At 44.8% G+C, this 22889-nt stretch overlaps 1 protein-coding gene and 1 long non-coding RNA gene across 7 annotated transcripts in view; one reads left to right on the top strand and one right to left on the bottom strand.

The window, feature by feature from the left end:
• The window catches only part of ABCD4 (ATP binding cassette subfamily D member 4), a 51534-nt gene that overhangs the window by 11949 nt on the left and 16696 nt on the right, over positions 1 to 22889 (top strand). The window lies entirely within an intron of this gene.
• LOC128928839 (uncharacterized) lies at positions 7371 to 22883 on the bottom strand. Of its 3 annotated transcripts, none has more exons than XR_008474502.2 (3): positions 22801 to 22883; positions 20862 to 21145; positions 7371 to 13298 (listed from the first exon to the last, which is right to left on the bottom strand). It is a non-coding gene; the product is annotated as an uncharacterized LOC128928839 (long non-coding RNA). The 3 variants fall into 3 exon arrangements; XR_013521388.1 differs by having other exon boundaries at positions 22825 to 22883; XR_008474503.2 differs by lacking the exon at positions 7371 to 13298 and adding an exon at positions 13328 to 14028 and having other exon boundaries at positions 22825 to 22883.

Here is a 22889-nt window from a genome sequence, read left to right as displayed (position 1 = left end):
CTGGGACTACAGGCATGCACCGCCATGCCCAGCTAATTTTTTAATTTTTAGTAGAGATGGGTTTTCACAGTGTTGGCCAGGCTGGTCTCAAACTCCTGACCTCAAGTGATCCACGCACCTCAGTCTCTTAAAGTGCTGGGATTACAGGCATGGGCCACCGAACCTGAACCAGAATTTCTTTTCATTAGTACAAGCAAATACATACAATTCAAGATGAAATTAAGAAAAAATAACAATAACAATAAGCAAATACAAAAATACATTCTTCAAGGACAGTATGTTCTAAATAGGCATAAACCCAATTCAAAGTAAATTCAAAATACAGAAAATTACAAAATGTTCCAGTTAAGAATGAAGTGTGTGGGAGTTGTTAGCATCCAGATAAGATCTAAAGCCAAAGGGGTAAGAAGAGAGGAGAGAAAGAAGAAGGTCAATCTTCCAGAGTCACCTAGGGGAAAATAACTTAGCAGAAAGCATTACCAAGAGGGGGCCGGGCTAGATGGCTCACACCTGGAAGAGGGCGAATCACAAATTTAGCAGTTTGAGACCAACCTGGCCAATATGGTGGAATCCCGTCTCTACTAAAAATGTAAAAATTAGCTGGACATGGTGGTGCATGCCTGTAATCCCAGCTACTCAGGAGGCTGAGGCAGGAGAATCACTTGAACCCAGGAGGTGGAGGTTGTGGTGAGCTGAGATCACACCACTGCACTCCAGCTTGGGTGACAGAGTGAGACTCTGTCTCAAAAATAAAATTAAAAAATGGTATAAGTTCCTTACAGGACTGTGATAAGTATTAAACAAAGAAATACAAGTCAGGCATTTAGTACAGTGACTATCCTGCACAAAAGGCTCAATTAATATTAGTCATATTTTAAAATTGTGATTAGATGAAACGTCAATCAGAGAGGTATGCATCTGGACCACATGACGTTGACTCCTCTAGACCTCCTATCACTGAATTGCTTTTTTTTTAATCTTTTTATTTTTTTAGACGGAGTTTCGCTCTTGTTACCCAGGCTGGAGTGCAATGGCTCAATCTCGGCTCACCGCAACCTCCGCCCCCTGGGTTCAGGCAATTCTCCTGCCTCAGCCTCCTGAGTAGCTGGGATTACAGGCACGCGCCACCGTGCCCAGCTAATTTTTTTTTTTTTGTAATTTTTAGTAGAGACGGCGTTTCACCATGTTGACCAGGATGGTCTCGATCTGTTGACCTCGTGATCCACCCGCCTCGGCCTCCCAAAGTGCTGGGATTACAGGCTTGAGCCACTGCGCCCGGCCCTGAATTGCTTTTTCTGTGTTATGCTTTGGACCTCCACTGAGGGTTATTAGACATGTCTGCTACGAGGCTTCCCATTTATCCGCTTATGGTGGTTTTTTTCCTGCTCTGTTGCCAGGCTGGAGTGCAGTAGCATGATGTCAGTTCACTGCAAACTCCGCCTCCCAGGTTCAAGTGATTCTCCTGCCTCAGCCTCCCAAGTAGCTGGGATTATAGGCATGTGCCACCATGCCTGGCTAATTTTGTATTTTTAGTAGAGACAGGGTTTCACGATGTTGGCCAGGCTGGTCCCAAACTCCTGACCTCAAGTGACCCCCTGCCTTGGCCTCCCAAATTCCTGGGATTACAGGCATGAGCCACCATGGAATTGTATGTGTAATGCCTGGGATTACAGGCATGAGCCACCGTGGAATTGTATGTGGAATGCCTGGGATTACAGGCAGCCCGGCCTTTGTGTTATGGTCATGTGGATGCATCTCTTCCCCTCTAGATTTCCTTGAAGGCAGAAATCATATTCTTTGTAGTCTTCAAGTTAGTTATTCATTGGTGATGTAAAGACTGCTGCTGTCATCTACTGCCAGAATCCAATCCATAGACCCACCCTCTGTACCAAGGATCTCAGAAGTGGGCTGCACGTACCTGGGAGTATACAAGATGATTCTCAAAGAACTTCTGTGTAGATTTATGTTTTCTTTCATTCTTTTCAATTTCTACATTTGTGTTTTACAAGACACATAATAGTGCATACATATCATTTATAAAGAAATACACCTATGTTGGGAAGTTTAATGTTTTGCTCATGGAATGTTAACCTATAAAGTTTGGAAAACAGTATCTTCTTTATGAGTTATCTCAGACTCAATGTCACAAAAAGTGGTGTTTCTCCCCAGCAATTGGTTTATTGTTTGTCTGAGATGGAGTCTTGCTCTGTCACTCAGGCTGGAGTACAGTGGTGCAATCTCAGCTCACTGCAGCCTCCACCTCCTGGGTTCAAGCAATTCTGCCTCAGCCTCCCGAGTAGCTGGGACTACAGGCGCCCACTACCACACCTGGCTAATTTTTTGTGTTTTTTAATAGAGACAGGGTTTCACCATGTTGGCCAGACTGGTCTCGAACCACTGACCTCAGGTGATCCGCCCGCCTCAGCCTCCCAAAGTACTGGGATTACAGGCTTGAGTACTGTACCCAGCCCAGATTTGTGTCTGATTTATGCTCCTGTCTTACCAATAAGGAGGTGGTTCTTGCCCTGCAGAGTGAGGCAACAATATGGGCTCTTTCCCTTCTTTCTGCTCTTGTAGACTTGATCTGTTAAAGTCAAGTGATCAAATTCTAGAACGCCTCAGGTATAGTCAGAAAGTTTGATATGGCTAAGAGCTATACTTCAACTAACTCAATGCTTACATAAGTCTAGTAGTAATTCAAGTCCATCCTGGGCCCTTTGTTTTTTTTCCCCAGAAAGAGCAGGGCAAGTAGTATCTGTTTAGTTTTCATGTAGAACAAACAGACTATCATCTCACTTTGCTTTCCAAATCAACCTTTCCTTCCTTCTGTTTCTTTAGAAAAGTGTTTCTGGGCCAGGCACAGTGGCTCACGCCTATAATCCCAGCACTTTGGGAGGCCGAGGCGGGTGGATCACGAGGTCAACAGATCGAGACCATCCTGGTCAACAAGGTGAAACCCCATGTCTACTAAAATACAAAAATTAGCTGGGCATAGTGGTGCGTGCCTGTAGTCCCAGCTACTCGGGAGGCTGAGGCAGGAGAATTACTTGAACCCAGAAGGCGGAGGTTGCGGTGAGCTGAGATCGTGCCATCGCACTCCAGTCTGGGTAACAAGAGCGAAACTCCATCTCAAAAAAAAAAAAAAAAGAAAGAAAAGTGCTTCCGAACGTGGCTACCCATGGGAAACACCTGGGGAGATTTCAGTGCATTCCAGGCTGGGCACGGTGGCTCACACCTGGAATCCCACACTCCAGGAGGCTGAGGCAGGTGGATCACTTGAGATCAGGAGTTCAAAACCAGCCTGGCCAACATAGTTCAACCCCATCTCTACTAAAAATACAAAAAAATTAGCTGGGCTTGGTGACAAGCACTTGTAATCCCAGCTATTTGGGAGGTTGAGGCAGGAGAATCGCTTGAACCCGGGAGGCGTAGGTTGCAGTGGGCTGAGATAGCGCTCACTGCACTCCAGCCTGGGCGCCTAGGTGACAGGGATTCCGACTGAAAAAAAAAATTAAAAAAAAAAATCAACCAGTGCTCATGTTGTCTGAAACTAGGCCCAGTCCACGAGGGCAAGGCTTGCAAGAGAGGAAGAAGGAATTGCGGAACAGCAAGCCAAAGCCTGGCCTGTGTCTTGAGAGAGAGGGCTTCTCACCAAACGAGGGCATAACTACCCCTTTTTCTAGCCTGCTCTGCTTGACAGGCATTTGAAACAAAATGTGGATTTCTCTAGGAGGCTGCCTGGGAGGAAGGGGAACCTGGGTGGGGCCATCCCTGTGGATCAGGAAAAGGCAGGACTATTTGATGGCTCCTATGATTTGGGAGACAGTCAGTAAACAGGTAAATAGTGCAGACTGCGGAATTGTGCAAGAGAGTTTGAGGGAAGAAGCCAGGCGCTGTGGTGCATGCCTGTAGTCCCAGCTACTGGGGAGGTTGAGGTGGGAGGATTGCTTGAGTCTGGGAGTTCTGGGCTGTAGTGCACTATGCTGATCAGGTGTCTGCACTAAGTTCAGCATCAATATGGTGACCTCCCGGGAGTGGGGGACCACCAGGTCTCCTAAGGAGGGGTGAATCTGCCCAGGTCGGAAACAGAGCAGGTCAAAATTCCTGTGCTGATCAGTAGTGGGATCGTACCTGTGAATTGCCACCACACTCCAGCCTGGGCAACATAGCGAGACCGAAAGAAAGAAAGAGAGAAAGAGAAAGAGAGAGAGGGGAGAGGAGAGAGAGAAAGAATTATCCAGTTGGTCCTCAGATTCCTACTCAAGGTGGCAGATAGGGAAGACCCAGATTCACATCCTGTCACTGTTGTGGACCAGCTGACCTGAGGACCCCTGGGGTGAGCCTCTGCATCTATATCTATTTCACCTTGGGCTGTTGTGAGGATTAAATGAGGGAACAGATGCAAAGCACCTAGCATTGTCCCAAGCACACAATAGGTGCTCAATAAATACTCTATTTATCAGTGGATAAAACCACCAGGATAGCTAATCCAAGGTGATAGGGAACCACCTAGGAAAGAGGATCCCAAATCCTATAGGACAGCTACCTGTGGGGCCTGGAATCAGGAGCACAAAGTGACAAGCAAGGAGCTTACCATTGCTGCTGCTTGGTGGGTGGGCTGTATTGTCCTAGTCAAAGGATCAGCCCTGGATTCTAGGATGTGGACCATACACCTATATCCCATAGCCCTGCCTATCTGTGTCACGGCAACTCCCCTCAACCTCCAGGGAACCGGGAGGAGCGTCCTGGGGTCCAGTCCCGTGGGCCTGTGGCCGTGGCCATGAGTGGGGAGAGAGGAGCATGGGGTGGGAAGGTTGTAAAAGATGTAAATGGTGTGGTGTGGTGTGGAGCAAGGCTCCAGCTGTCTAGCACTCCCTGGAGCTGGCAGGAGTCCAGAGAAGGGGCCCCAGACTCAGGGCGCCTTTTGTCCCAGGGCTTGGCTATGTAAAAGGTGGGGGAAGGGGCAAGAATTCATGGAACTTGTCCATTCATTGGAGCCCCCGCTGCCAGCAGGTGCGAGAAGGAGGGAGGGAATGAGGGATCTGGGGCTGGAAGGTTTAGATATGAGAATGGCAGCTCAGCATGCAGTGGATGACAAACAGATTCCTCAGCTTCCATCCTCCAGGGCTGTGAACATTCAGGCCAGCCGGACCCCATCCTGCTTAGAAAGTGCCACGAACTGTTTCCTCTAGCCCCCAATTGGCGTTCCAAATCCCCATCTCTCCCATTTTAGATGCTCTGCCAAAACACCCTGCTTCCCCAGGAGCACTTCCAATGCTGTCTGATTTTCTGAGGCTCTGTTTGTTTGTTTGTGTCTTTCTTTACTGTTCCTCTTTGGCAGCTTCCAGGGCCTTCTCCAAGGCACTATATTCAAGCACTAGATGCTGCTTGGGCATATCAATTGAGATCCCAGAGAAATCAGTGTGGGGAGAAGAAGGACTTAGAATCACACAAACATGGGCCTGAACCTTGCTTGCCCTTCCCAGCTGGGTAAACTCCAGACAAGTTACTAACCTTTCAGAGCTGCATTCTTTCGGTAAAATTAGGAAAATGTTTGTTCCTACTTCTGAGAGTGTTTGTACACATTAAATGCTGAGCTGAGATCTAAAAAGCTCTTTGCACAATGCCTGGCACAGAACAGGTAGGTGCTCAATGGATAATAAGCATAGGAAAATAAGGCAGAAAGCCCTGCAGTGCTTTCATTTGTATTTCCTTGTTGCTAGAGAGATTAATCTTTTTTGTTTTCAAGACAAAAGGGACTAATAATCCTTTTAGTATATGTTTATTAGCTATTTATATTTATTTCCTCATTTTTTCTTTTTTCTTTTTGAAACAGGGTCTCACTCTGTTGCCCAGGCTGGAGTACAGTGGTGCAATCATGGGTCACTGCAGCTCCCAACTCCTGAATCAAGCAACCCTCCTGCCTCGGCCTCCCAAGCAGCTGGAACTCCTGAGTAGACAAGGGTCCCACTATGTTGCCCAGGCTGTTCTCACATTTTTGGGCTCAAGAGATCCTCTGCCTTGGCCTCCCAAAGTGCTGGGGTAACAGGCATGCCCACCATGCCCAGCCTATTTATAGTTCTTATTTCTTACATAAATTACCTACGTTCATCTCTCATCCATTTTACTTCTAGTTTTTTGACCTTTGGTTTGATCATTGGTGGGACATCTTTATACATTTTATAGTTCTTTATAATACAACTTGCAATTTTTTTCTCTTGGTCTGTTGGTATCTTTCAACATACAAAGTCTCTTTTTCCTTCTATCTATCATATTCCCAAATCTGCATTAGTTTCTCATTTTCCACCGCATCCTCCCATAGATGGCTCACAGGAGCTGTTTCTGTCTAAGCTGATTTTCTCAGCATTTTGGGGTCCACGCTGACCCTCCCCTAGACCAGTGCACTCCCCAAGACTTTCTTAGGCCCTCCATTGTTCCCCAGATGTGGAAAACCCGCAGCCAGGGCTGTTTGACTGAATCCTATAGTGTCTTAGTTTTATACCAAAATGCACACACTCCCCCCTACTGGTTTCTGGAAAGATCACACTCTTTTTAATTTTTTCAGCTAGTTTGCTCATTTAGGGAAACTCTAAGATCTGATTGAGAAATTAGTGTCTGAATGAGAATTAATTAATTAATTGATTAATTTATTGTATTTATTATTAGTTTTTTGAGATAGAGTCTCACTGTCTCTCAGGCTGGAGTGCAGTGGTGAGATATCAGCTCACTGCAACCTCCGCCTCCCAGGCTCAAGCATCCTCTCGCCTCAGCCTCCTGAGTAGCTGAGACCACAGGCATATGCCACCATGCCTGGCTAATTTTTGTATTTTTGGTAGAGACAAGGTCTCGCCATGTTACATAGGCTGGCCTTAAACTACAGGGCTCAAGTGAGCATCCTGCCTTGGTCTCCCAAAGTGCTGGGATTACAGGCATGAGCCACCACATCCAGCCTGAATGAGAATTTAGAATCCCACCATTAACCCTCTCTTTAGGGCCCAAGACTGCCTCGGGCTGTCCATATCTCACCATCTCAGCCAGCTGCCAGACAGACTGGCCATAAGATGTATTTCTGAGAAGGATATGTACATCTTACTTGATGAATTTCATTTTAGTGTTGTAAGAGAGATTAAAATTAAATGTCTTTAATTCTTATAGCTCATTTACTGGGCACTTACCATGTGCCATTCGCTGCAGTTCAGCCCTTTACATGAAGCTCTCAACCCTCAGGACCATAAGGAAAGATCAAGTTTCTCCATTTTATAGATAAGTAGACTGAAGCTCTAGGAAGTTACGCAGCTTGGCTGAAGTCACCCAGCTGGAAGGTTGCCAGATTCAGCAAACAGACATATATATAGGATGCCCAGTTAAATTTGCATTTCATCTAAGTAATGAAAAATTTTTTAATGTTGCATGTCCCAAATATTGTATGCCATATTTTGTCTGGCAACCTTTCCCAGATGACAAGTGGTAGAATGTGGCCTAGAATCCAACTCTCCTGATTCCCCAAACTTCCAGTCAGGGGACTATGGAATATTGCATGGAATTCTTTGGAAAGGAAAGAAACCCCTTGTACTAACTCTTGGACTCTACCTCAGAAATACTGAAGAGAATTTCTGGGGGTCAAGCCCAGGAATCTGTACTTTTTTTAGAACCTGTGCTTTGTAACAAGTATCCTCACCTTCAAACCCCAAGGATTTTGCACTTTGAATTTTGAGAGCACTTTTGTCTCTATGCAGCTTGTAGGTGGAGATGCCCATATTCAGCTGTCTTGTGGCTTCCAATATTTTTAGAATGCTTTTATTTTTCTTGAGACAGAGTCTCACCCTGTCACCCAGGCTGGAGTGCAGTGGCACAATCTTGGCTCATTGCAACCTCCGCCTCCTGGGTTCAAGCACTACTCCTGTGTTGGCCTCCCGAGTAGCTGGGATTACAAGTGCATGTCACCATGCCTGGCTAATTTTTGTATTTTTGTAGGAATGGGGTTTCACCATGTTGGCTAGGCTAATCTCGAACTCCTGACCTAGTGATCCCGCCTCAGCCTCCCAAAGTGCTGGGATTACAGGTATGAGCCACCGCACCCAGCCCCTAGTATGCTTTATACATTCATTCAGTTATGCATCCATAAAACTCCTTGACAGATATTTATTGTTTGAAGACTTGTCCTGCCAGCCAGGGATAGAAAGGAGAATTAGAGGCAGCCCAAACCCTTGAGGAGCTTCTGTTCCCTTGCAGGGCACTTACAAGAAAACAGACACATAGGAATACTGGGAGTGTTGGGTTGGATAGCCCCACAGGCGCTATGAGAGGATTTGCTCCAGAAGCAGAGGGCAGAGTAGGAGCAGTCAGTTGCAAATTTCAGTGGAGTCTTGAAAGGCCAATAATTGTATTTTCCTACCAAGGGGAGAACAAATTATAATAGATATAAATTTTAGATAGTGGTTACAATTTGCAATAAGAAATGAATTTAGGCTGGGCACAGTGGCTCACATCTATAATCCCAGCACTTTGGGAGGCCAAGGCAGGTAGATCATCAGGTCAGGAGTTCAAGACCAGCCTGGCCAACATGCTGAAACCCCGTCTCTATTAAAAAAAAAAAAAGAATTTAAATAGGCCAGGTTCAGTGGCTCATGCCTGTAATCCCAACACTTTGGGAGGCTGAGGAAAGAAGATCATTTCAGCCCAGGAATTCAAGACCTGTCTGGGTAATACAGTGAGATTCCATCTCTACAAAAAATACAAAAATAAGCTGGGTGTGATGGTGTACTCTTGTGGTCCCAGCTACTCAAGAGGCTGAAGTGGGAGCATTACTTAAGCTCCCAGAGGCAAGAGGTTACAGTGAGCCGTGATTGTGCCACTACGCTCCAGCCTGGGCAACAAAGTGAGACCCTGTCTCAAAAAAAAAAAGTTTTAAAAATACAAATGAAAAGCTGGGCACCATGATTCATGCCTGTAATCCCAGCACTTTGGGAGCCTGAGGGGGTGGATCACCTAAGGTCTGGAGTTCGAGACCAGCCTGGCCAACATGATGAAACCATGTCTCTACTAAAAATACAAAAATTAGCCAGACATGGTGGCGCATGCCTGTAATCCCAGCTACTCGGGAGGCTGAGGCAGGAGAAGCAATTGACCCTGGGAGGTGGAGGTTGCAGTGAGCCAAGATCACGCCACTGCACTCCAGCCTGGGTGACAGAGTGATACTCTGTCTCAAAAATAATTTTAAAAACGCAAATGAAAGAGAATGAGAATGTGGGCCCTGGAGCCAGACATCCTGGTTACATCCAAGTTCCCTGACTAACTACCCCTATGACAATGTCCATGTACCCCATCCTTTCCATGTCTCAGTTTTGTCTTCTGTGAAATAGGGATGATCACATTCTCTACCTCATTGGTTGAGTGTGCAGGTTAAAGAAAATAATCTATATAAAATGCCTCATGCAGCTCCTACTTAGTAAGTATCCAATAAAGGTTAACATCAACAATTCTCTCTTTACTACACCTTTCCTACAGCCTACAAATGTGTTGTAACAGCTTTCCATTCTTGAGCCTGAATCCTCCTCTTATTACTGACACATTACCTGTCCTCATTTATGAAACAACTCTGAAAGAATTGTGTGTAATTCCCATTTCTATTTTCTTTTTCTTTTTTTTTTGAGACGGAGTTTCGCTCTTGTTACCCAGGCTGGAGTGCAATGGCGCGATCTTGGCTCACCGCAACCTCCGCCTCCTGGGTTCAGGCAATTCCCCTGCCTCAGCCTCCTGAGGAGCTGGGATTATAGGCGCACACCACCATGCCCAGCTAATTTTTTGTATTTTTTTAGTAGAGATGGAGTTTTCACCATGTTGACCAGGATGGTCTCGATCTCTTGACCTCATGATCCACCCACCTCAGCCTCCCAAAGTGCTGGGATTACAGGTTTGAGCCACCGCGCCCGGCCCCATTTCTATTTTCTCGCCTCCCTGATTTTCCTGAACCCACTCTATGGAACCTGCTCTTGTCAAGGCCACTGATAAACTTCATATGCATTTCCAGTGGGCATTTCTCAATCCTTATCCACAGGCTTTCAGGAGCATTTGACACAGTTGATCCACCCTTGCTGAGGCAGGCAGATCACCTGGGGTCAGGAGTTCTAGACCAGCCTGGCCAACATGGTGAAACCCTGTTTCTAATAAAAATACAAAAAAATTTAGCTGGGCATGGTGGCGTGCACCTGTAGTCCCAGATTCCTGGCAGGCCGAGGCACAAAAATTGCATGAACCGGGGAGGTAGAGATTGTAGTGAGCTGACAAAATTTCTTGATGTAAGTCACTGCCCTCCAGCCTGGGGGACAGAGCAAGTCTCTGTCTCAATTTAAAAAAAAGAATTATCACTGTCATCTCCTTACTACTGTTGGGGCTCAGAAAACAATACCCCAAAGTATGGCATATGGCACTTTGGCATGCTAATACTTTTTTTTTTTTTTTTTTTGAGCCAGAGTCTTGCTCTGTTGTCCAGGCTGAAGTGTAGTGGCATGATCTCAGCTCACTGAAAACTCCACCTCCTGGGTTCAAGTGATTCTCTTGCCTCAGCCTCCCAAATAGCTGGGACTATAGGCATATGCCACTATGGCCAGCTGATTTTTTGTATTTTTAGTAGAGATGGAGTTTCACCATGTTAGCCAGGCTGGTCTCAGTCTTCTGATCTTGTGATCCACCTACCTTAGCCTCCCAAAGTGCTGGGATTACAGGCATAAGCAATAGCACACAGCCAGCATGCTAATACTTTGAATTGAAAGACACTGAAAGGACCTCAGAAGCAAAGTCTCTTTCTGCTCTTCTCCTGTACTTCTTTCTCCTGCTTCGCTTCTTCTCCCAAGGCAGATCATAGAAACTAGAACCCTTCTCCAAAGCCAGTCATAAAACCTAGATACAGGACTTCAACCTTCCTCCATCCTTCTGTGTAGGAGCTGGCTGTAAAATTCACTAGCTGCCTTTTCTGAGAATAGATCATAAGACCTTCATTTCAGAAGGGGCCCTGCCCTAAACCCAGGAGAAAGGAATGCCACACAAACAGGCCAAAAAAAAATCTGAACACAGGCCTTGCTGGGTTTCCCTGCTCTTTCTGTTACTATTAGATCATTCCCTTTCTGTCTAATTACATTTCAACACACCTGTCCATGCTGCACTGAATCTAAGCATAAGAATAAGCAGTTTTGCCAGGCACAGTGGCTCACGCCTGTAATCCTAGCACTTTGGAAGGCCGAGGCGGGTGGATCACAAGGTCAAGAGATCGAGACATCTTGGTCAACATGGTGAAACCCCGTCACTACTAAAAATACAAAAATTAGCTGGGCATAGTGGCGCACGCCTGTAGTCCCAGCTACTCAGGAGGCTGAGGCAGGAGAATTGCTTGAACCCAGAAGGCGGAGGTTGCGGTGAGCCGAGATCGCGCCATTGCACTCCAGCCTGGGTAACAAGAGCAAAACTCTGTCTCAAAAAAAAATAAAAAATAAAAAAATAAGCAGTTTTTTCCTTGAGTCCTCGAGTCTTCATTTTTGAAGGCTCCCATGTCATATAAATTTTTGATTAGGTAAATCTGATATGCCTTTAGATGGACATGGTGGTGTGTACCTGCAACCCCAGCTTCTGGGGAGGGTGAGGCAGGAAGAAAGCTTAAGCCCAGAAGTTTGAGGCTGCAATGAGCCATGATAGTGCCACAGTACTCCAGCCTGGGCAAAGAGCAAGACCTTGTCTCTAAACAACAACAACAATTAAAAGAGAAAGTTATAAATTATGCTTTTTTTTTTTTTTTTTTGAGATGGAGTTTCACTCTGTCGCCCAGTGTGATGGCGTGATCTTGGCTCACTGCAACCTCCATCTGCCAAGTTCAAGCAATTCTCCTGCCTCAGCTTCCCAAGTAACTGGGATTACAGGTGCCCAGCACCACACCTGACTACATTTTGTATTTTTAGTAGAGACAAGGTTTCACCACGTTGGCCAGGCTGGTCTTGAACTCCTGACCTCAAGTGATCTGCCTGCCTCAGCCTCCTAATGTGCTAGGATGACAGGCTTGAGCCACTGTGCCCAGCCGCTTTTCTGTTGTTAACCTGTCTTTTGTTATAGGAGTGTTGGCCCTGACCCTTATGATAAGAAGGAAAGTTATTACACCTTTCTGCCCCTTCAATATTCTAAGATTACTCTATGGTTGGGTAATCGTTGGGTGATAGCTAATATAAAGGCTCCAACTGTTTTTTGTTTTGAGATAGGGTCTCACTCTGTTACCCAGGTTGGAGTGCAGTGGCACGATCTCAGCTTACTGCAACCTTGACCTCCTGGGCTCAAGTGAGCCTTCCACCTTAGCCTCCCAAGTAGCTGAGACTATAGGCTTGCACCACTATACCTAGCTAATTCTGTTTTTGTTTTTTTGTTTTGTAGAGATGAGATCTTGCCATGTTGCCTAGGCTGGTCTCCAACTCCTGAGCTCAAGCAAACCTCCCATCTCAGCCTCCCAAAGTGCCAGGAATACAGGCATGAGTCACCACGCCCAGCCAAGGATCCAACTTTTTAACAGACTTGCAGCTCAGGGGACACAATCTTTCCAAAATGATTTATTTCCGGGGTGGAACAGGCCAAGATGGTTTCAGACCTAGAGGACTCAACAGCAGGGCTCTGCTCAGCTGACAACTCTGTCCCTCCTGCTCACAAATTTAATAGGCTGTTCTCACATAGGGAAGATGCCACCATCCTTTGAACCAGCTATACTACAGGCATTTTGACCTGGTTAGCCCACAGGATAAATTTTAGATTAAGCAGCTATTCTTGAGTCTTTTTACACAGTTTCATGTTTTTTAAGAACATTCACATTGTTCAGGAATTGCTTTTTTTTTTTTTTTTTTGCTCAGGAATTGTTTAGGATGGCCGTGAGATGTGGGTCACTTTATCATTCTGATTTTATATACAGCAAAACCTAGGTCAGAGGAGTATCTTCATTCATCCCAGAAGTGTTTAGTGAATACCTTCTATGTGCCAGGCACTGGACTGGGTATTGGAGGTTAACTAGGCAAGCTCCTTGGCTAGCAAGGGAAATAGGCAGGTCCAATGCTGTTGGTTGAGAGGACCAGAAGATAAAATGATTGCTTCTGTTTTAGGGTAGAACCTCTGAAAAGATTTTATTGTCGCCAGTTACAATGGCGATCATTTAAAAATCTGGAGACAACAGATGCTGGAGAGGATGTGGAGAAATAGGAACACTTTTACACTGTTGGTGGGAGTGTAAATTAGTTCAACCATTGTGGAAGACAGTGTGGCGATTCCTCCAGGACCTAGAAATAGAAATTCCATTTGACCCAGCAATCCCATTACTGGGTATATATCCAAAGGATTATAAATCATTCTACTATAAGGACACATGCACACGAATGTTCATTGCAGCACTGTTTACAATAGCAAAGACCTGGAACCAACCCAAATGCCCATTGATGATAGACTGGACATGGAAAATGTGGCACATATACACCATGGAATATTATGCGGCCATCAAAAACGATGAGTTCGTGTCCTTTGCAGGGACATGGATGAACCTGGAAACCATCATTCTCAGCAAACTGACACAAGAACAGAAAATCAAACACCACATGTTCTCACTCATAGGCGGGTGTTGAACAATGAGAACACATGGACACAGGGAGGGGAGCATCACACACTGGGGTCTGTTGGGGGAAAATAGTGGAGGGACAGCAGGGGGTGGGGAGTTGGGGAGAGAGAGCATGGGGAGAAATGCCAGATATAGATGAAGGGGAGGAAGGCAGCAAATTACGCTGCCGTGTGTGTACTTATGCAACAATCTTGCATGTTCTTCACATGTACCCCCAAACCTAAAATGCAATAAAAAAAAAAAAGATTTTATTGTATAGGTAACATTTTAAAAAACAAAACACAGGCCAGGCATGGTGGTACATGCCTGTAATCCCAGCACTCAGGGAGGGTGAGGAAGGCAGATCACTTCAGCCGACAAGTTTGAGAACTGCCCGGGCAACATGGTGAACGTCGTCTCTACAAAAAATACAAAAATTAGCTGAGTGTGGTGCCATGCATCTGTAGTCCCAGCTACTTGGAAGGCTGAGATGGAAGGATCGCTTGAGCCTGGAGGTCGAGGCTGCAGTAAACCAAAATCACATCACTGCACTCCAGCCTGGACTAGAGTGAGACCTTGTCTTAAAAAAAAAACAGAGATTTAAAAACAAAACACTTATACAGGCTCTTTGTTCAAACTGTCTTTTGCTCTCTCCATTCCTCGAATTGTGAATTCCTACAGATTGCAATCATTTTCAGTGGATACACATTTGTGCACACACAAACATGCTTAAAAAAAAATATGGAGCCTATCTTCTTTTAAACTTAGCCATATTTGGGATATATCCAAAGATGTTAATTGCAGCATTATATGTAATAGCAAGAGACTATAGCCCACTAAAATATCTGTCAGTAGGAAACTAGGTATATAGTTCCTCTGTAGAGGCAGTCCCTGATTTATGATGGTTCAACTTGACAATGGGTTTGTCATGAACATAACAGTGGGAAAAAATAATTACTTAAATCTGTGTATGCTGGCCAGGTGTTGTGGCTCACACCTGTAATCCCAGCCCTTTCGGAGATTGAGGCGAGTGGATCACATAAGGTCAGGAGTTCGAGACCAGCCTGGCCGACAGGGTGAAACTCCATCTCTACTAAAAATACAAAAAATTAGCCAGGCGTGGTGGTGAGTGCCTGTACTCCCAGCTACTTGGGAAGCTGAGGCAGGAGAATTGGTTGAACCAGTAAGGCAGAGGTTATAGTGAGCCAAGATTGCTCCACTGCACTCCAGCCTGGGGGACAAGAAGGAAACTCCATCTCAAAAAAAAAAAATATATGCTTATATGGAACAACTTCCAAGATACACTGTAAAGTGTAAAAAGTAAGCTGTGGCGGGGCACGGTGGCTCACGCCTGTAATCCCAGCACTTTCGGAGGCTGAGGTGGGCAGATCACCTCAGGTCAGGAGTTCAAGACAAGCCTGGCCAACATGGTGAAACCCCATCTCTACTAAAAATACAAAAATTAGCCAGGTGTGTTGGTGTGTGCCTGTAATCCCAGCTACTCAGGAGGGAGTAGCTTGAGCCCAGGTGGCAGAAGTGCATTGCGCCAAGATCATGCCACTACATTCCAGCCTAGACAACGGAGTGAGACTTCGTCACAAAAAAAACACAAAAAACAAAAATGCAAGCTGCAAGACAGAGTGTTTAAAAGGAAAAGGAGTATTTGTGTTTGAATGTGGGTATGTGTGAAATATATTAACACATATAAGTTTGCATATATAGGAAACATTTCTGGAAAGATTCCTGTGAAGCTGTGAACAGCTTGCCTCTGACGTGGAAGACAAACTTATTTTTCATTATATGCCCTATCATCTTTTGTGAAAATTTTTTACCATGTGCTTTTCAATTTTTCTTTTCTTTCTTTCTTTTTTTTTTTTTTTTTGTATTTTTAGTAGAGAGGGGGTTTCACCATGTTGATCAGGCTGATCTCAAACTCCTGACCTTGTGATCCACCCACCTCAGCCTTCCAAAGTGCTGGGATTACAGACGTGAGCCACCGCGCCCGGCCTCTTTTCAATTTTTCAATTAAAATACTAGTTAATTAAATGAAACAATAGGGCATGGACATTTTTCAATATTTAATATTAATGTCACCTTTAGCTCTAATTATTGCCAGGTAATGTTTAAGTACTTTATTAATTTGTTTATTCCCCACAACAGTCCTCTGATGTGCAAAATTATTACCCTAATTTACAGATTTTAAAAAACTGATGCTGGGTGCGGTAGCTCAGGCCTGTTATCCCAGCACTTTTGGAGGCCAAGGCAGGAGGAACGCTTGAGGCCAGGAGTTCGAGACTAGCCTGGGGAACAAAGTGAGGCCCTGTCTCTACCCCCACAAAAAAATTTTAAGACAATTTTTAAAAACTCACCAGGTGCAGTGGCTTATGCCTGTAATCCCAGCCCTTTGGGAGGCTGAGGTGGGCAGATCACTTGAGGTCAGGAGTTCAAGACCAGCCTGGCCAGCATGGTGAAACCCCATCTCTACTAAAAATACAAAATTTAGCTGGGGGTGGTGACACATGCCTGTGGTCCTGGCTACTCAGGAGGCTGAGGCAGGAGAATCACTTGAACCCAGAAGGCGGAGGCTGCAGTGAGCCAGGATCATGCCACTGCATTCCAGCCTGAGCAACAGAGTGAGACTCCATCTCAGGAAAAAAAAAAAAAAACAGAGCCAGAGTGCCCCCAAGGTCACACAGACAACAAGTGATAGAAAAGAGTGAGGCTTCGAACCCATGCAATCTGGCTCTGAAGTCCATGTTCTAAATCACTATAGTGATGTTACTTCTTTCTTTCTTTCTTTTTTTTTTTTTGAGACGGAGTTTTTGCTCTTGTGGCCCAGGCATAATGACGCAATCTCAGCTCACTGAAACTTCTGCCTTCCGGGTTCAAGTGATTTTCCTGCCTCAGCCTCTTGAGTAGCTGGAATTACAAGCATGCACCACCATGCCCGGTTTATTTTGTATTTTTAGTAGAGATGGAGTTTCTCCATGTTGCTCAGGCTGGTCTCAAACTCCCGACCTCAGGTGATCCTCCTGGTTTGGCCTCCTGAAGTGCTGGGATTACAGGTATGAGCCACCATGCCCAGCCAGCTCCTTCTTATTAATAGCTACAAAATATTCTACAAAGTGAGAGTGTCATATTTTACTGCTCATCCGTTTTTTTGTTTTTTTGTTTTTTCTGATACAGAGTTTCACTCTCATTGCCCAGGCTGGAGTGCAATGGCACGATCTCAGCTCACCACAACTTCCACCTCCCAGGTTCAAGTGATTCTCTTGTTTCAGCCTTCTGAGTAGCTGAAATTACAGACACCCACCACTATGCTTGGCTAATTTTTGGTATTTTTAGTAGAGAAAGGGTTTTACCATGTTGGCCAGGCTGGTCTCAAACTCCTTTCAGGTGATCCACCCCCCTCCGTCTCCCAAAGTGCTGGCATTACAGGTGTGAGCCACCGCGTCCAGCAAACTGCTTCTCCTTTGATAAGCATTCTGGTTGCTTCTAGGATTTTGCTATTACCTTCTATGCTGTAGAAACATCCTCGTGATTAACCCTTTGTCATTTTGAGTAAATATATATATATATATATATATATATATATATATTTTTTTTTTTTTTTTAAAGACGGGGTCAGGCTGGTCTTGAACTCCTGACCTCAGGTGATCCGCCCGCCTTAGCCTCCAAAGTGTTTGGATTACAGGCGTGAGCCACCACACTTGGCCAGTAAATATATTTTTAAGAGAATTCCTGGTAGTGAAACTACTGCATCATCAAAAATTTGATAGTTATTACCAAATTATTTTCCTTTTTTAAAAAACATCAATTTGTCTTCCCTTTATCTATGTATAAGAGTGGAGAAGTAGCACAGGACTGTAGTAGCTGAAATAAGAGGAAGTTCAGTCCCTTTAGAAACTGTATAAGCGGAGACAAGTAGTGACCTGCGGTATTTTGTTTTTGTTTTTGTTTTTGTTTTTTTTGAGATGGAGTTTCGCTTGTTACCCAGGCTGGAGTGCAATGGCGCGATCTCGGCTCAAGGCAACCTCCGCCTCCTGGGTTCAGGCAATTCTCCTGCCTCAGCCTCCTGAGTAGCTAATTTTTTGTATTTTTAGTAGAGACGGGGTTTCACCATGTTGACCAAGATGGTCTCGATCTCTTGACCTCGTGATCCACCTGCCTCGGCCTCCCAAAGTGCTGGGATTACAGGCGTGAGCCACCGCACCCGGCCATGACCTGTGGTTTTTATTTTATTATTATTTTTAATTATTATTTATTTTTTTTCGTAGACAACCAGGTCTCATGAGAAGACCTGTGGTTTTTAATTTTGATTTTCATTTATTTATGTATTTATTTACTTTTGGAAACAAGGTCTTGCTGTGTTGCCCAGGCTGGAGTGCAGTGGTATGATCATAGCTCAATGCAGCCTCAAACTCCCGGGCTCAAGCAATCCTCTTGCCTTAGCCTCCATTGTTGAGGCTGCAGAGAGGCTTAGCCTCACTGTGTGTTTTTTGAGGTTAGGGATTGTCTTGTTCATCTTTGTTTAACAAATAGCTATCGTGCTGTTGTAAGTGCTTCTGGAAAACGAGGACACAGAAGTGTGAACACAACAGACGTTTTTAAAACAGACATAACATTTTTTAAAAACCTATAAAACAGGCTGGGCGCGGTGTTTCATGCCTGTAATCCTAGCACTCTGGGAGGCCGAGGCAGGCAGATCACCTGAGGTTAAGAGTTCAAGACCAGCCTGACCAACATGGTGAAACCCCGTCTTAAAATAAAATTTAAAAAAATTTTTAATTAAAAAAAAGAAAGAAAAAAAACTATAAAACAAACACAGAAAACATCTATCAGTTATGAGCTAATTAGAAATTTGAACATTAAATAGATAGATAGACAGTTTTTTTTTTTTTAGATGAAGTCTCACTCTGTCACCCAGGCTGGAGTGCAAATGGTGTGATCTAGGCTCAATCTCTGCCTCCAGGTTCAAGAAATTCTCTGCCTCAGCCTCCCAAGTAGCTGGGATTTCAGACCCCCACCACCAAGCCCAGCTAATTTTTGTATTTTTAGTAGAGATGGGGTTTCACCATCTTGGCTAGGCTGGTCTTGAACTCCTGAACTCAGGAGATCCACCCACCTCAGCCTCTCAAAGTGCTGGGACTATAGGTGTAAACCACTGCAACTGACTATGATATTTTTATATTAAGGAATTATTATTTTTTTCTCTCTCTTTTGAGATGGAGTCTCAGCCTGTCACCCAGGCTGGAGTGTAATGATGTGATCTCAGCTTACTGCAACTTCCACCTCCCAGGTTCAAGCAGTTCTCCTGCCTTAGCCTTCCAAGTAGCTGGAATACAGTCTCACACCACCACACCCAGTTAATTTTTTTGTATTTTTAGTAGAGACATGGTTTCACCATGCTGGCCAGACTGGTCTCCAACTCCTAACCTCATGTGATCTGCCCACCTCAGCCTCCCAAAGTACTAGGATTAGAGGCATGAGCCACCACACCCAGCCAGGAATTCTTTAAAAAAAAATTTTTTTTTTTTTTGGAACACTACTTTGTGTTCCAAAAAAAAAGAAAAAAGGAAAAGGAAAAAAAATTTTAATAAAAACATTTTAATTTTTTTTTTTTTCTCTTAGAAATACAGTCTCACTCTGTTACCCAGGCTGGAGGGCAGTGGCACCATTTCGGCTCACTGAAACCTCACGCGTTCAAGTGATTCTCTTGCCTCAGCTTCTCAAATGGCTGGAGTTAACAGGTACCCACCACCATGCCTGGCCAATTTTTTTATTTTTGGTTGAGGCGGGGTTTCACCTTTTTGACCAGGCTGGTCTCAAACTCCTGACCTCAAGTGATCCGCCCTCGGCAGCCTCCAAAAGTGTTGAGATTACAGGCGTGAGCCACTGTGCCTGGCCTAAAATTTTCCTTGTTTTATTAGTTTCCCACTGTCTCTACTTTAAGATTAAAAAATTGGATATTAGGGGGGGCAAGGTGGCTCACGCCTGTAATCTCAGCCCTTTGGGAGGGTGAGGCAGGCAGATTACAAGGTCAGGAGTTCAAGACCAGCCTGGCCAATATAATGAAACCCATCTCTACGAAAAATACAAAAATTAGCTGGGCGTGGTGGTGTGCGCCTGTAGTACCAGCTACTTGGAAGGCTGAGGTAGGAGAATCACTTGAACCCAGGAAGTGGAGGTTGCAGTGAGTTAAGATTGTGTCACTGCACTCCAGCCTGGGGGACAGAGTGAGACTCCAACTCAAAAAAAAAAAACAACTGGATATTATTCAAAAGATAACTCTGAAATATAAATGTAAATTTTTTTTTTTTTTAGACGGAGTTTCGCTCTTGTTACCCAGGCTGGAGTGCAATGGCACCATCTCGGCTCACCGCAACCTCCGCCTCCTGGGTTCAGGCAACTCTCCTGCCTCAGCCTCCTGAATAGCTGGGATTACAGGTGCACGCCACCATGCCCAGCTAATTTTTTGTATTTTTAGTAGAGACGGGGTTTCACCATGTTGACCAGGATGGTCTCAATCTCTTGACCTCATGATCCACCCGCCTCAGCCTCCCAAAGTGCTGGGATTACAGGCGTGAGCCACCACGCCTGGCTAAATGTAAATGTTAGCAGCTAATATGCTATATGGCCTTCTGCTATGCTTCATTTTGATTTTTTTCTATACAGATATTTATATCTATGTTTATTTTCACTTGATCTTAGCCAAAAAGCCAAGAAGCAATTCTATATTTATGTTCATAGTTGAGATCACATTTTACATCAAGTTAGTATTGGTGTAATACAGTTTTTGTTCAATGCAATATAATCCTTTTTATTCTAAAAGCTGAATTGAAACTAAAAGATGTATATAAAAGACCTAAAAAAAACTATATAAAAAAGCCTTAAACAGTACCAACTCTCATGATCAAAAAAGGTCACAACAGAGCCGGGTGTGGTGGCTCACACCTGTGATCCCAGTACTTTGGGAGGTGGAGGCGGTTGGATCAACTGAGGTCAGGAGTTTGAGACCAGCCTTGCCAACATGGTGAAACCCATTCTCTACTAAAAATACAAAAAATAAGCCAGGTGTGGTGGCAGGCACCTGTAATCCCAGTTTCTTGGGAGGCTGAGGCAGGAGAATCACTTGAACCCAGGAGGCAGGGGTTGCAGTGAGCCAAGATCCAGGCTGGACAACAAGAGTAAAACTCTGTTTCAAAAAAAAAAAGGGGGGTGGGGAGGGGCACAACAGTTAAGATTGTATTACCTGCCGGGCAAGGTGGCTCACGTTTGTAATCCCAGCACTTTGGGAGGCCGAGGTGGATGGTGGATCACGAGGTCAAAAGATCGAGACCATCCTGGTCAACAAGGTGAAACCCCGTCTCTACTGAAATTACAAAAAAAATTAGTTGGGCATGGTGGTGCACGCCTGTAGTCCCAGCTACTCAGGAGGCTGAGGCAGTAGAATTGCTTGATCCCAGGAGGCGGAGGTTGCGGTGAGCCGAGATCGTGCCAGGCACTCCAGTCTGGGTAACAACAGCGAAACTCCATCTCAAAAAAAAAAAAAAGATTGTATTACTTGATTTTATTGTATACTAGGTGGTGGGCACAGAGCAATCTTCCTTGTAAAGTAGACAATTAGCTTTACTTAGAACATTTTAAATAATGCACAATTAAAACAAGTATTCATTTTACAAGCTGTTCTGCAATCCAAACATACAGTAGTTTGGAGAACAACATTTAGAAAACGAAAGCCAATGTAAAAAGACAGATTAAAACAACTAGAGCACCAGTTCAGTTGTGGTGGCTCACACCTGTAATCCCAGCACTTTGGGAGGCGGAGGTGGGCAGATCATGAGGTCAGGAGTTCGAGACTTACCTGGCCAATATGGTGAAACTCTGTCTCTACTAAAAATACAAAAATTAGCTGGCCGTGATGGTGCTTGCCCATTGTCCCAGCAACTTGGGAGGCTGAGGCAGAAGAATCGCTTGAACCCAGGAGGTGGAGGTTGCAGTGAGCCAAGATCCTGTTACTACACTCCAGACTGGGTGACAGAGGGAGACTTCTTCTCAGACAGACAAAAACCAACTAGAGGCCAGGAGCAGTGGCTCACTCCTGTAATCCTAGCACTTTGGGAGGCTAAGGCAGAAACCTTGCTTGAGCTCAGGAGTTCTAGACCAGCCTGGGCAACGTATTTGTTCCTCATCTGTACAAATAATTTAAAAATTAGCTGGGCATGTGGGTGCACACCTGTAGTCTCAGGAGATTGAGGGGGAGAAGTTGGAGACTACAGTAAACCGCGATTATGCCACTGCACTCCACGTGGACCACAGAGCAAGCCCCTGCCTCAAAACAAAAACAAACAAACCATGCCCGGCTACTCTGGAAGGGGAGGCAGAGAATTGCTTAAACCCGGGACGCAGGGGCTGCAGTGAGTTGAGATCTCGCCACTGCACTCTAGCCTGGGTAAGAGTCAGACTCTGTTTCAATAAAAAGAAAAAGAAAGAAAAAAGATAGCTATCATTGTCAACTGATTGACCCTACCCAGCTAAACTGCAACTTCCATAAAGACAAGTGATACGTGTATGTTGTGGAGTGTTTGGTAAACAGTTGAAACTTAGTAAGAATTGAAGGAAAGCGGGAACATACACCCAGATTCAAATTTAGGGCCCTGTGAGGTTATGCTGTTTGTTTTATTGAGCCATTTCCTACCTCCCTTTGGGTACTAGTAAGTCAGCTGATAAGCATTTCATTCATTCATTCAACTAACTGTCTATCTTATCTATCGATCATTATAATCTACTTATTTGTTTTTGAGACAAGGTCTTTCTCTGTCGCAGAGGCTGGAATGTAGTGGTACAATCACCGCACATTGCAGCCTTGACCTCCCGGGCTCAAGTGATTCTCCTGCCTCAGCCACCAGAGTAGCTGGGACCACAGGCGCTCGCCACACGCCCTGTTAATTTTTATCTTTTGTAAAGGCGGGATCTTGCGATGTTGCCCAGGCTGGTCCTGAACTCCTGGGATCAAGAGATACTGCCACCTTGGCCTCCCAAAGTGCTGGGATTACAGAAGTGAGCCTGGTTGGAAGCCTAAATTATACTTTTTTAAAGATCATGCTGGCTTATCTGGGAGAATATACAAAACATCTATTATATTCAGAATCTAAAATACTTGTCATAAAACAGTTACACTCCCCGGTCACCTATTGTCAAAAGGGAAGCCTCACAAATCAAGATGGGGGCGCTGTAGCCGCCGGGCCACCCGAGTCCACTCTCTGGTACTTCTAAGAGA

This window comes from Callithrix jacchus, chromosome 8, assembly GCF_049354715.1.
Source record: "Callithrix jacchus isolate 240 chromosome 8, calJac240_pri, whole genome shotgun sequence".
In the NCBI taxonomy this organism is placed as follows: domain Eukaryota; kingdom Metazoa; phylum Chordata; class Mammalia; order Primates; family Cebidae; genus Callithrix; species Callithrix jacchus.
Note: the sequence above shows the minus strand (reverse complement) of the source record. Positions and strands in the feature narration are given on the sequence as shown.